The following is a 15054-nucleotide window of genomic DNA, read 5'->3' on the forward strand; positions in this document are numbered from 1 at the left end:
CATTCTTGCCAACATCTTGAACTCCTTTTCTCATCTGTAGAAGTAGGCGTAGTAACTGTAACAATCTTGTCTAACCCCAAGTCTTGTGGGGCCACAGTGAGACAACATTTGTCTACTTACAGCACACAGGTGTGCTGTCAGTATGCATTTTCCCTTTCTTTCCTCTTTTTCCAGTGCATAGACTGGTGAGAAGTGGATGCTAACAGGGAAAGGCACACAAGGGCAATAGAGCCCTGTGTACTACCTACTCCCACTATTTTTTTTAAATAAGTCAAAGCTCTATGCAGAGATATTTGTGTAATGTACAGCTGTACATGTTTGCAGCTTAGCAAGAACTTTGTGGTTAACAATGCTTTCCAAGATTTAAGAATGTTTTATTAACAGGCCAGCCTCATTCCCAGATGATACCATTAATCAAGTTGTTGCATAGAGCTTCAGACAGGCAAGGGAGGGTTAGAAATGGGGCTTGAGTCTCATGGAATGAGCTCCCTTTAGGATTGTCTACTTCAGGAGGAAGGGATGTGACATGCATCCACCCCTCTTTAGGGGAACTAGATGGCCCCACCATTCAGATAATGCTATCTCAGTTTGTTCTGAGCACCATCTCCAGGGATGGAAGCACAGTGTACTTTGACAGCATAAACACCAGGAATGTCGATGACTTCTAGAGTATCTGGAACATTTAGTGTGCTCTGTTTGCTGCCTAGGGTGTCTGACGGATGGATTGTTTTGGAAAGCAGGGGTTTTCTTCAGGGGAAGGAAGCATTTCTTTTCCAGCTTTTACTCAAGCGATGAGACTATGAATTTTATTTTTTTCTAGTTTCTAAGTGATACTAGCATTTTAGAGACTTATTAATTCTTTGAACTTTTAAAAAAGCCTTCAGTGTAGGAGGATTTGTACTGAGCATTCAGGAATCAAAGATAACAAGAACAGAAGTCCCACTTCAGGGGCTCAGGGCTCTTCAGGTCAGACAGTGCAGGGTAAGCCCATGAGGCTGGCCGTCCAGGCTCTCCTGCTAGGGTCTTTGGGAGGGGCTCGAGGTAGATGCCTGTTAAGGCTCTTCAAGTCATTGAGATGTTTCATGTCTCTCACCCACAGTTACTTTTTTTTTTTTTTAAGATTTATTTATTTTATTGTGAGAGAGGAGCACGAGAGGGAGAGGGAGCGAATCCCAAGCAGACTCCCCACCTAGCACAGACCTGGGCTCGTTGTGAGATCAACCTGAGCGGAAACCACTTAACCCACTGCGCCACCCAGGTGCCCCACCCACACTGTTATCATTGATCTCTTAAAAAAATCAAGCAAGCATTTCTGTTTTAAAGTATATTTTATTTTTTTTCTGGTGGATAATTTCCATTTTTGTTGCTTCATAATGCACTAGGATGAAGTAGACTCCTCATGAAAACAGTGCAGATTTGCATGACCAGAGCTATGGGAGACTGCCAGTACCTTTTTCACGAAACAAATTATTTGTACATTATTTCTGTTTTTGAGGCCACTGACCCCGGATTTCACTGTGCTGTGGAAAAAGCTATGACATCATCTTTATTCTCAATAAAAATCAAGGCTGCATGTCATTTGCTAGAGTAGATACACGAATTACGATTTGAGATGTGATGTACACACGTTTTTTTTCCCTGAAAGGACATATGGTTTGTGCTTTTATTTTAAACTCAGGTAATCAGCACATTTTTAGCTATGGCTATAATCTGACTCTCAGACTGTTTTAAGGGTTAGGGGAAAAAAAAATATATATATATATATATATATAAAGCCTAGTGAGGGTTATGGATTGCTAAATGGTGTGAAATTTATTCTTTTTCTAACTTCTTAGAAGTTGGTCACTTTTCTTAACATAAAGTGAGTCTATGTATTTCTCTAAAAGTAGTTCTTTAGTGAAGCTAATGATTTTCAACGTATTATCTTTTCATTATGTAAGTGTGTTTAAAATTTCATTATGATTTCTTCTTCGGCCTGTAAGCTGTTTAAAAGTGTGCTTTTATGGGCGCCTGGGTGACTCAGTGTGTTGGGTATCTGACTCTTGGTTTCAGCTTGAGTCATGATCTTGGGGTCGTGGGATGAAGCCCCATGTTGGGCTCTGCGCTGGGCATGGAGCCTGCTTGGGATTCCTTCCCTCTCTCTCTCTCTCAAAAAAAAAAAAAAGTGCTTTTAAATTATTAAAAATATATATGATGTGTTTGTATATATATACACATATATATTTAATGTACACATACATTTTTAAATTTCAGTTATTAATATGTTTTAACTGCACTGTGACCAGAGAAATGGTTTGTATGCTACTGATTCTCTGGAATTTGTTGAGATTTTAAAATTTCCATCCAGACATGAGGCTAATATTTATAAATGCTTTTTGTATTCTGGAGAAGATTATATATTCTTTGTTTTTAGAAAACAGGGAGGTGCAAGGTTCTGTATACTTCTGAAGATGTAACTTGTTGATTGTTCTTATTATCTATTTACTGTTTACAAATTTTTGACCGCTTTTCCTATTAATAATTGAGCAATGTTTTAGTTCCCCATTATGATGGTCAATTTATCAGTTTTTGTCTGAGTTCCAGCAATTTTTGCTTCATATGTCTTGAGACCATTTTATAAGGCATATATATATTTTTTAATTTTTTTATTGTTATGTTAATCACCATATATTACATCATTAGTTTTTGATGCAGTGTTCCATGATTCATTGTTTGTTCATAACACCCAGTGCTCCATGCAGAACGTGCCCTCCTCAATACCCATCACCAGGCTAACCCATCCCCCCACCCCCCTACCCTCTAGAACCCTGGCATATATATTTTTTTAATCTTCCTGTTGGAGTGAACTTTTTTTTATCATTATGTAGTGGCTTTTTCCATCCCAAATAAATACTTTTATTTTCCATGGTCTTTTTTGTTTCATAGTCACATAGAAACTCCACCTTTCTTTTGGTTGGTATTTGCCTGGTATACCTATTTTCATCCATTTACTTGCAAACTTTTATATTCTGTTCTTATGTTTTATTGATATATTCATTTTTTGAGGGGGTGGTGCTGTAATCAGTTACCTCAAACTTGGTGCCTTAAAACACAGAAAATATTCCCTATGGTTACGGAGGCCAGAAATCCAAAATCTGTATCACTGAGCTGACATCAAGGTGCCAGCTCTGGAGATTATTGGAGAAGAATTGTCCCCTTGCCTCTTCTGCCTTCTTAGGGCTGCCAGCAGTGTTTGGCTGTGGCCGTCTCACCGCAGTCTCTGTGTCCCTGGTCACACTGCTCTCTTATGAATGTGTGGTCAGATTTCCCTCTGCCGCCTTTTTATTGGCAATTGCATTTAGGTAATCCAGGTAGCCCGGGATAATCTCATCACCCCGAATCTTTTACCACATCTGCAAAGTCTTTGCCATGTAAAATAACATTTACAGGCTCTTGGGGTTAGAACTAGTATCTCTGGTGACCATTATTCAGTGTACCATACTGGTTGTAATTTCTGTCTTTTAACTGGCTTTATATTTATCGTGATTATGATAAATGTGTACCTTTTCTATCATTTTGCATTTTGTTTTTTGTTTTAAAGATTTTATTTATTTGAGAGAGAGAGAGAGAGAATGAGTGGTGGGGAGGGATAGAGGGAGACGGAGACAGGCAGACACTGCGCAGAGCAGGGAGCCCGACGCAGGGCTTGATCCCAGGACCCTGAGATCATGACCCGAGCCAGAGGCAGACGCTTAACCAAGTGAACCACCCATGTGCCCCTACATTGTTTTCTCTTTGTCTTTTGCCCCTTTATGCTTGCCTTTTTATTTATTTAAAAAGATTTTATTTATTTATTTATAAATTTTTAAAGATTTTATTTATTCATTAGAGAGAGAGCACAAACGGGGCGGGGGAGAGGGCGAGTGAGAAGCAGACTCCCCGCTGAGCTGGGAGCCAGACACAGGGCTCAATCCCAGGACCTGCAGATCATGACCCAAGCCACCCTGATACCGCAGGTTTTATTTATTTATTTGACAGAGAGAAAGAGAGCGAGCACAAATAGGGGAAGCGGCGGGCAAAGGGAGAGGGAGAGGGAGAAGCAGGCTCCCGACAGAGCAGGGAGCCTGATGTGGGGCTCAGTCCCAGAACCCCGAGATCAGGACCTGAGCTGAAGGCAGATGCTTAACTGACTGAGCCACCCAGGCGCCCTTCCCTTTTTATTTTTTTTAAGATTTTATTTATTTGAGAGAGAGAGAGTGAGTGAGCGAGACAGTAGGGGGAGGAACAGAGGGAGGGAAAAGCAGACTCCCTGCTGAGTGGATCCCATGGCCCTGAGATCATGACCTGAGCTGAAATCAAGAGTCAGGCATGCTCAACAGACTGAGCCATGCAGGTGGGCCCATGCTTGCCTGCCTGCCTGCCTGCCTATCTATCTATCTATCTATCTATCTATCTATCTATCTATCTATCTATCTATCATTTATCTATCTATCTATCTAAGATTTTATTTATTTGACAGAGAGATAGAGAGTACAAGTAGGCAGAGAGGCAGGCAGAGGGAGAGGGAGAAGCAAGCCGGATGTGGGGCTCGATCCCAGGACCCTGGGATCATGACCTGAGCCGAAGGCAGATTCTTAACCAACTAAGCCACTCAGGCGCCCCATGCTTGCCTTTTTAAACAACTAAGTTTTGTTTTTTCTTTTTCTTTTATGTTCTCCCTTCTTTTGGTTTGGAAATTACATACTCTGTTTTGTTCTTTTAGTGGTTGTACTTGAAATTTTACCCTGCATATATGTGACAAAGTCTGAAATTAATACTGTCTTCTTCCACCAGACAAAGCAAGAACATTAAAGCACTTTAATTCCAGTGAAACGCAACAATCAAGTTATGTGCTACTGTTGTTCAGTATTTTAGTCCAGGCTTTTTTTAAACTCATAAATTGGACATCATCATCCATATGCAAAATACATGTTTAGATTTTTTTTCCCATTTAGCAGTTTCTTTACTCACAGTCCTTATGGCATTTCTGATTTTTCTTCCTGGGATTATTTTTTTCTTCTTTAGAAGTTCTTTTCTGCAGGTTTGTAGGTGGTACCTTTGGTTTTGTTTATCTGAAGTGATTTTATTTTGCACACATTCTCAAAAGATAGTTTTGCTTGATGTAGAAATCCAGATTGCCAGTTATTTCCTTTTAGCATTTTGAAGATACTCTATTCCTCTTTTGTTTCTATTACAAGTTTGCCAGTGTCTAATTATTATTCCTTTGTAGATGATCTTTTTTTCTTGCCTTTGCTCTTCTATATTCATTATTGTGTCTACAAGATGTGTATTTCTCTTTATTTATTTTGCTTGGTATTTGTGGATTCATGTCTTTCGGTTACATAAAGTTGTTAGCCATTCTCTCCTTGGATATTATATTGACTCTTCGCTATTCTTTGTTGTTTTTTAGTTTTTATTTCATAATCAAAAACTTTATAGTCCAGCTAGACTTGGAGGGGAGCAAGGAAAATATGGAATCCATAGAACTGCAGCGAGAGCACAGAGATTATAGGATATTTCAAGGAGATGGGGGTGAAGGGGTGCTCTCCTGAGCTACAGGAGGAATGGTCTGGTAGTTAAGTTAAACATAAGTCAAACTTAAAAGGTTTGTCCACAGTCAGCAATGGTGGTCTTCTTGCTGGTCTTGCCATTCCTGGACCCAGAGCACTCCATGGCTTCCACAATATTCCTGCCCTCTCTCACCTGCCAAAGACTGCATGCTTGCCATCCGACCACCACTTGGTCTTGGCAGTGCAGACAAAAAACTGGGAACCATTTGTATTGGGTCCAGCATTTGCCATGGACAAGATGGTAAGACCTGTGTGTTTTGGGATGAAATTCTCATCATCAAATTTCTCCCTGTAGTTGGACTGGCATGTGAAGTCACCACCCTGGCACATAAATCCTGGAATAATCCTGTGAAAGCAGGAGCCTTTATAACCAGATCCTTTCTCCTCAGTGCTCAGAGCACAAAAGTTCACCATCTATGGAACTTTGTCTGCAAATAGCTCCAAGGAGATGCAGCTGAAAGGCTTGCCGTCTGCTGAGATGTCGAAAACTATGGTGGGGTTGACCATGGCAGACGGTGCAGGGAGGCTCTGGGGCAGAGTGGGGCAGACTCTTCACTGTTCTTTATTATCTTGGCCTGTAACTCCAGTAGATGTGTAGTGGACTTTCTTATTCTGCCTCTTCTGGCATGGTTTGTATCTCCTTGTCGCCCTGTGCTGGTCTCTGGGGAATTTTTTCAAATCTGTCTTTTAATTTACTAATTCCTTTTCATCTGTGTCAAAGCTGATATGAATTCATTAGTTGATTTGTAAAGTATTTTTTTAAGTTACTTTAAAAGATTTTATTTTATTTATTTTTAAAATGTTACTTATTTGAGAGAGTGAGAGAGCGATAGAGCGCGCGCAGGCACAGGGGAGGGCCAGAGGAAGAGGCCGACTTCCTGCTGATGAGGGAGCCCAAGGCTCAGATCTCCAGGATCATGACCCGAGCCACCCAGGCGCCCCAAGATTTTATTTTTCAAGTAATCTGTACACTCAAGGTGGGCCTTGAACTACAACCCTGAGATCAAGGAGTCACATGCTTCACTAATTGAGCCAGCCAAGTGCCCTGTAAATAATTTTTTTAACATTTTATTTCTGAAAGTTCTGTTTGGTTTTTCAGCTGTTCATTTTTGATAGTCCCTGAGGCTTGTCATATATGTGATTAATTTTTTAAACATTTCATACATAGTTATTCTGTGTTCTGTATTATAATTCTAGTATCTGAAGTCTTTGAGGGTGTAAGTGTATGGTTTATTATTTCTGATGACTGTCACTCATGCGGATTGTTTTTGGGTTTGTGGAATTTTTACTAAGACCTGCTATTTGGTTGATTTTAAACTGGGGAAAAACCTGGGGATCAACGTTGAGAGGATGTTTTTCCTGAGAGGATTGTTAACTTATTTCTACTGTGAGCCAGGGTCACTGCCCACCTGAGACCATTTCCACCCTTTTCAGAGTTCCAGCTCATCGGTTCCTTTTTTGCCTCCAGCAGTGCTCATTTTTGGTATTTGACCTCTGCTAATGCTGCCTGTTATGAGTGGTTCCCATTTGGAGTTAACTAGTTTCATTCTCATGGTTTTGGGCCTTTTTTTTGGTTTAGCCCTCAGAGGTTTCATGTATTTCTTATATGCAAATAACATTGGTTTTTATGGAAAACCTTATTGAGTGGTAGGGCCTCTCAAATATTTGTCTTACTCAATCTCCAAGTGGTATTTATTACTAATGGAAATAGTGGTTATGTACTGGTTGAAAACTTAGGAAAAGTATATTCAGTATGAGGTGATTCTCATGTGCGCAGTTTGAGGGTCAGTGGAGTGAGTGCAATGTGTTGGTGTTCTTGGTATAGGAAGGAACTAGCTCTAGCTTGGCCAGCGGGTGAAACTTCGGTAGTAAAGTCATTACTTTGCTCAGTTTTATCATCTGTAAAAGAACTAGATGACTTTTTTAAAAAAAGATTTATTTACCTGAGAGAGCATGCACATGAGCCAACAGAGGGGGAGGGGAGGGCAGAGGGAGAGGGAGAAGCAGACTCCCCACTGAGCTAGGAGTCCAACAAGGGGCCCAGCCCCAGGGCCCCTAAGATCATGACGAGCAGAAGGCAGGTGCTTAACCTGCTGACTCACCCAGGCGCCCCTATAACTGGATGACTTTTAAAGTTATTTCTGGTGCTAAAAATGAATGCTTCTAAGGTTTTGTTTTACTGCCCTTTTTTTCTGTTATATTAATTTTCTTTTAAAAGATTGATTTATTTATTTTTAGAGAGTGTATGCACAAGCACAAGCCGGAGGGGCAGAGGGAGAGGGAGAGAGACTCTCAAGCCGACTCCGTGCTGCGGTAGCGCGCAGCTGGATCTCGTGACCCTGATACCGCCACCTGAGCCAAAACCAAGAGTCGGACACTTAGCCGACTGCGCCACCCAAGCGCCCCCTTATTCTATTAGTTTATAAGCATTATTTAAGATCCGTGTTCAGAGCATTGTGTTGGGAATGTCGGAAGATGAGCATTGTAATTGCTCCTGACTCAGTAAGCGTGCAGTCTAGCCTTTGTTTAAACATGGACAGCACAGGGGCACCTGGGGGCTTGGTCAGGTGAGCGTCCTACACTTGATTTCCTCCCGGCAATGGTCTCAGGGCTGTGGGATCGAGCCCTATGTCAGGCTCCCCGCTCAGGGGGTAGCCTGCTTAGGTTCTCTACCTCTGCCTCTCCCTCTGTCCCTCCCCTGCCCCCCACTCGCACGCATGCTCTCTCTCTCTCAAACAAATAAATCTTTTTAAAAAATGGACAGTGCAGAGCAGTGATGGCATCTGTAAGAGGGACCTCTAGTAAGTGGTGTGCTGTGTGTCCCTGTGCACATATTAAGGAGGACAGTTAGTTAGTGCCCGTCATAGAATGTTCTTCCAGTGTCCTTCTCTAAGAGATGCAGTTTATAAAGGTGCTGCTGCTTATGATGATAATAGCTACCATTTATTATATTGCCTTAATTTATTGCTTACTGTGTACCAGGCACTATACAAAACACTTGACATAACTCATTTAATCTTAAATCAAGGAAGCAGATAATAGTATCATTCTTATTTTACAGATGAAGAAATTGAAGTATATATATATAGAGAGAGATGAAGAAATGTGCCTAAGGATATGTAGCTAGTAAGTGATGAACTGGGATCAGAACCCAGGTGGTCTGGCCCTGCGGTCTAAACTCCAATGTGAATTGAGCATGTTTATTAATCAGTTAGCATTGGGAGGCTAATGGAATTTTGATGAAGACCCAAGCCAGATTTGTTCTTTCTTTTTCCTTCCCTTCCTTCCTTTCCTTCCCTCCCTTCTCCCTCCCTTCCAAAGATTTTATTATTTGTCAGAGAGAGCGGGAGCGAGGGAGAGTGAGCACATGAGCAGGGGGAGCAGCAGGCAGAGGGAGTAGCAGGCTCCCCGCTGAGCAGGGAGCCCAAGGCAGGATTCCATCCCACGTCCCTGGGATCATGAGCTGAGCCGAAGGCAGACACTCAACCCAGGCATCCCCCAAGCTAGATCTTTCTGTACCAATCTGGTATCAGATGGATTTTGGAAATATAAACAGGATAGAGTACATGAAAGTTCACTTAAATTTGTTTAGTCAGACAGATGGTTTGGTTGGCTTATCTTTAGGCGCCTCACCCTAAATTGTTTTCAAAACCACACCCAAATCAGTTTCAGTAAGCCACACTAGAGTATTGGTTTAGGGATTGAGTTAAAGTGAGAAATCTCAATTAACTAAACTACGCGTGTTGATACAGATAGAATGCAATAGTTTTTTTGTTGAAATATAAAAAGGTAAAATAAGATGAGCTTATAATAGAATGTTTTTTTTTTTTAAGATTTTATTTGAGAGAGAGAGAAACAGCATGAGAGGGGAGAGGGTCAGAGGGAGAAGCAGGCTTCCCACTGAGCTGGGAGCCCGAAATGGGACTAGATCCCAGGACTCCAGGACCATGACCAAGCCAAAGGCAGTAGCTTAACCAACTGGGCAACCCAGGCGCCCCTAGAATGTTTTTATTTTTTATTTTTTTAAAAAGATTTTATTTATTTATTTGAGAGAGAGAAAGAGAATGAGAGATAGAGAGCATGAGAGGGAAGAGGGTCAGAGGGAGAAGCAGACTCCCTGCTGAGCAGGGAGCCCGATGCGGGACTCGATCCCAGGACTCCAGGATCATGACCTGAGCCGAAGGCAGTCGCTTAACCAACTGAGCCACCCAGGCGCCCCTAGAATGTCATTTTTAATTAAAATAATGTATTTTAGCTTTTAGTTGGTTAAACCTAATGTTCTTGAAGTTTCTGAAGTGAAATTTTTAGCATGTTACTTTTATATTCTCATTGGACATTAGATAATTAAAATATTTCCTATTGATAGGGTATCCGCTATGTGTCAGACATGGTGCTAGATATTTTACTTTTATTATTTCTAATTGCCCCAACAGCCTTGGAACCATATGACTTGAGAGGAAACTGAGGTGCAGGTCAGACCATGTAGTTTGTGGGGAAGCAGTGGAGTACTGCTGGCTCAAAGCTGAACCGTGCACCAGCAGGCCTCTTGGGAGTGAAGAACCACACCTCTGTGCCTCTGGGGAGAGGCGTTATTGGTGATGAGATAACTGGAAAACGTCATTCATGAAAATTAATTCCAGATGGTTAAGAACAAATGTTTAAAACTATAGAAACTGGGGAAAAGCAAAATAGAATGTTTATCAGAGGTAATTCCTGAAAACTTTCTTGGAACATTTTGTGACATGTGCCTGTGAAGGAATGAGAACTGTCTCCTTAAGAGCAGAAGGTCTCAGAAGAAAAGTTTGCAGAACTAAATATGCAAAATATTAAAATATTTGCTCATTGAAAAATAAAATTACAGAAGGTAATAGTCTGGGTAATCAAATATGACAAAAGGCCTAGGTATACTACTTTTTTAATTTGTCAGAATAACTCGTCAAGATTTTGTTAGGTAGGTGGACAAAGAGGTTGGAGATGTAAATAAACACAGGAAAACCATTCATCCTTACCTGCTAATCAGAGAAATGACAAAGCAGCCACTTCTTTTTCTTTTTTTATTTTATTTTATTATGTTAGTCACCATATAATACATCATTAGTTTTTGATGTGATGATCCGTGATCCATTGTTTTCGTATAACACCCAGTGCTCCATGCAGTACGTGCCCTCCTTAATACCCATCACCGGGCCAACCCATCCCCCCTCCCCCCTCCCCTCTAAAACCCTGTCTGTTTCTCAGAGTCCATAGTCTCTCATGGTTCACCTCCCCCTCCGATTCCCCCCCCTTTATTCTTCCCTTCCTTCTCCTAATGTCCTCCATGTTATTCCTTATGTTCCACAAATAAGTGAAACCATATGACAATTGATTTTCTCTGCTTGACTTATTTCACTTAGCATAATCTCCTCCAGTCCCATCCATGTTGATGTAAAAGTTGGGTATTCATCCTTTCTGATGGCTGAGTAATATTCCATTGTGTATATGGACCACATCTTCTTTATCCATTCATCTGTTGAAGGGCATCTCGGCTCCTTCCACAGTTTGGCTGTTGGGACACTGCTGCTATGAACATTGGGGTGCATATGGCCCTTCTTTTCACTACATTTGTATCTTTGGGGTAAATACCCAGGAGTGCAATTGCTGGCTCATAGGGTAGCTCTATTTTTAAATTTTTGAGGCACCTCCACACTGTTTTCCAAAGTGGCTGTACCAACTTGCATTCCCACCAACAGTGTAAGAGGGTTCCCCTTTCTCCACAACCTCTCCAACATTTGTTGTTTCTTTCCCTGTCCATTTTTGCCATTCTAACTGGTGTAAGGTGGTATATCAGTGTGGTTTTGATTTGAATTTCCCTGATGGCTAATGATGATGAACATTTTTTCATGTGTCTGTTAGCCATTAGTATGTCTTCTTCAGAAAAGTGTCTTTTCATATCTTCTGCCCACTTTTTGACTTGATTATTTGTTTTTTGGGTGTTGAGTTTGAGAAGTTCTTTATAGATCTTGGATACCAGCCCTTTATCTGTAATGTCATTTGCAAATATCTTCTCCCATTCTGTGGGTTGCCTCTTTGTTTTGTTGACTGTTGTCTTTGCTGTGCAGAAGCTTTTTATCTTGATGAAGTCCCAAAAGTTCATTTTTGCTTTTGTTTCAATAGCTTTTGGAGATGTATCTTGAAAGAAGTTGCTGTGGGCAATGTCAAAGAGGTTACTGCCTATGTTCTCTAGGATTTTGATGGATTCATGTTTCATATTGAGGTCCTTTCATCCACTTTGAGTTTATCTTTGTGAATGGTGTTAGAGAATGGTCGAGTTTCATTCTTCTGCATGTGGCTGTCCAATTTTCCCAGCACCATTTATTGAAGAGACTGTCTTTTTTCCATTGCATGTTTTTTCCTGCTTTGTCAAAGATTATTTGACCATAGAGTTGAGGGTCCATATCTGGGTTCTCTATTCTGTTCCATTGGTCTGTATGTCCAAAGCAGCCACTTCTTATCTACCAGAGCAGGGAAATTTTAGTGACACCTTTGTTTCTTTTTCAGAGTATGTGAGCCGAAAAGGAAGTGAAACTTTATATTTAGTCCCAACCCATTTGGGGGTTTCTTTACTGTGCACTTTCCTTTCCAGCGGCAGGTTTACCTTTCCAGCAGTTATTTTAGAGACCTAGTTTCCCCGCTGGCTGTTAACTGCGTTTCCAGCCCCCACCCTAGGCAAGGCCCTCCAGCTAGGATTTTTTAAAGGGGGTCACATTTTCTGGGATATTTATTTTATTTGCAATGTCACAATTATTTGAGAATGCTTTGCATTTTTATTGGCTTGTTAAAATATGCTGTAGTTTTTCAGAAGTGTTCTGAACTGTTGTGTGGAAATAATTTTGAAGCGCAGTATGCCATGCTTTTGGGACCTGAACAGAATTGCCTCCCTAAGTAAAAGTGTTTTTATTCATTTAAAGCTTGGGCTGAACACCTTGATGGATTGTTTCTATTTAATGTAACTCCAAGAAGGTCACGCTGCAAAACCAAGGCTCAAGATTTTCCTAGACACACCAATATAAAATACTTGGGAAAGAATGAATTATTTGCTCATTTCAGAGCTGGGTTAAGTTGAGTTAAAAGTGCTAGTATTACTTAGGTAGGTGTTAAATGACAGAATGAAAGGGACAAACTTTTTTTTCTTCTTGAAAAGAGCAATTGGCCTCTACTGGGCTTAACAGTGTCTCCTGTATGGACATACTATTAATGTTTCACCCTGCATCTTGAATTTCTTCCACAATTCCAATTACATAATTGCCACTTAGCATGGCTGAGTAAGATCAACAGTCAGTGGTTTCAGAATGTGAGTCTTTTCTACCGCCCTCCAAGTTGTTTTTCCCCTGAATTAAAAAGTTCTGTTTCTAAAATTTTAATCAGTAGCCTCATGATTTTAAGGTTTTATTTATTTATTCATTTATTCATTTATTTATTTCTTATTTTATTTTTTTCAAGTAAGTGCTGCACCCAACATGGGGTTTGAGCTCACAACCCTGAGATCGAGTGTTGCATGCTCTGCGCCCCATGATTTTAAGGTTTTAAAAGCACTGCTGCATATACAGATGTTAAATAGTTCCATGTTTAACCATTTTGTCTTCATTTTTTTAAATAAAAGGGGTATGCAAAAATTATAGGGTTTCCCTCAGTCCCCAAATACGTAATACTTTTTAATTTTAATTTTAATTTTTTTTTAAAGATTTTATTTATTTATTCATGAGAGACAGAGGGGGAGAGAGAGAGAGAGAAGCAGAGGGAGAAGCAGGCTCCTAAGGGGCAGGGAGCCCAATGCGGGCCTCGATCCCGGGATCCCGGGATGATGACCTGAGCCGAAGGCAGATGCTTAACCATCTGAGCCACCCAGGCACCCTGTAATACTTTTTAAAATACGGGTTTTAGGCTCTCTGCTCCTCCCCGTTCGACAGACAGCCGCGAATTCTGGTGCAGTGCCAGCCGCGTCCCTGAGCCACGATGGTGAAGGTCGGAGTGAACGGATTTGGCCGTATTGGGCGCCTGGTCACCAGGGCTGCTTTTAACTCTGCAAAGTGGATATTGTCGCCATCAGTGATCCCTTCATTGACCTCAACTACATGGTCTCCATGTTCCAGTATGATTCCACCCATGGCAAATTCCACGGTGTAGTCAAAGCTGAGAACGGGAAGCTTGTCATCAATGGAAAGTCCATCTCCATCTTCCAGGAGCGAGAGCCCGCCAACATCAAATGGGGTGATGCTGGTGCTGAGTATGTTGTGGAGTCCACTGGGGTCTTCACCACCACGGAGAAGGCTGGGGCCCACTTGAAGGGCGGGGCCAAGAGGCTCATCATCTCTGCTCCCTCTGCCGACGCCCCCATGTTCGTGATGGGTGTGGACCACGAGAAGTATGACAACTCCCTCAAGATTGTCAGCAATGCCTCCTGCACCACCAACGGCTTGGCTTCTCTGGCCAAGGTCATCCATGACAACTTCGGCATCGTGGAGGGACTCATGACCACCGTCCATGCCATCACTGCCACCCAGAAGACCGTGGACGGTCCCTCTGGGAAGCTGTGGCGCGACGGCCGAGGGGCTGCCCAGAACATCATCCCTGCTTCCACTGGTGCTGCCAAGGCTATGGGCAAGGTCATCCCTGAGCTGAACGGGAAGCTCACTGGCATGGCCCTCCGTGTCCCCACCCCCAACGTGTCCGTCGTGGATCTGACCTGCCACCTGGAAGAAAGCTGCCAAATACGACGACATCAAGAAGGTGGTGAAGCAGGCGTCAGAGGGCCCCCTCAAGGGCATCCTGGGGTACACTGAGGACCAGGTCGTCTCCTGCGACTTCAACAGTGAGACCCACTCCTCCACCTTCGATGCCGGGGCTGGCATTGCTCTCAGTGACCACTTTGTCAGGCTCATTTCCTGGTATGACAGTGAATTCGGCTACAGCAACTGGGTGGTGGACCTTATGGTCCACATGGCCTCCAAGGAGTAAGAGCCCCCTGGACCACCAGCCCCAGCGAGAGCAAGAGGGAGAGAGAGGCCCTCAGCTGCTGGGGAGTCCCTGCCCCAACTTATCTCGCAAAACACTGAGAATCTCCCGACCTCCACCGTTTCCATACCAGACCCCCTGAAGAAGGGGAGGGGTTTGGGGAGCCCTACCTTGTCATGTACCATCAATAAAGTATACTGTACCCAGCAAAAAAAAAACAACGGGTTTTATATTTGAGAGCTATTGACATTCATTTAGGTACCTAAAATAATTCTAGAGAATTTTAACTACCAAAGGTTGATTTACTCACTGTTTATTAGTATTAAGTATGTTTTATTATATTCTAGAATTTTGAAACTGGCAGTCTTACTAATCAGAATATCAGTTAACTAGATCTTTCTGTTTAATTAATAGCCATGTCTGTCTACTGAGTAACTTCAGGGAGTTCCTTTGGTATTGAAATAGACCTGAAAGC

At 42.0% G+C, this 15054-nt stretch overlaps 2 pseudogenes; one reads left to right on the forward strand and one right to left on the reverse strand.

The window, feature by feature from the left end:
* Positions 1 to 5616: 5616 nt before the first annotated feature.
* On the reverse strand, positions 5617 to 6095 carry LOC112835987 (peptidyl-prolyl cis-trans isomerase A pseudogene; annotated as a pseudogene).
* A 7410-nt stretch (positions 6096 to 13505) lies between these two features.
* On the forward strand, positions 13506 to 14673 carry LOC112835997 (glyceraldehyde-3-phosphate dehydrogenase-like; annotated as a pseudogene).
* Positions 14674 to 15054: the final 381 nt, after the last annotated feature.

This window comes from Callorhinus ursinus, unplaced genomic scaffold (assembly GCF_003265705.2).
Source record: "Callorhinus ursinus isolate GAN/ISIS: 27379988/994484 unplaced genomic scaffold, GSC_fseal_2.0 scaffold4, whole genome shotgun sequence".
Lineage (NCBI taxonomy): Eukaryota > Metazoa > Chordata > Mammalia > Carnivora > Otariidae > Callorhinus > Callorhinus ursinus.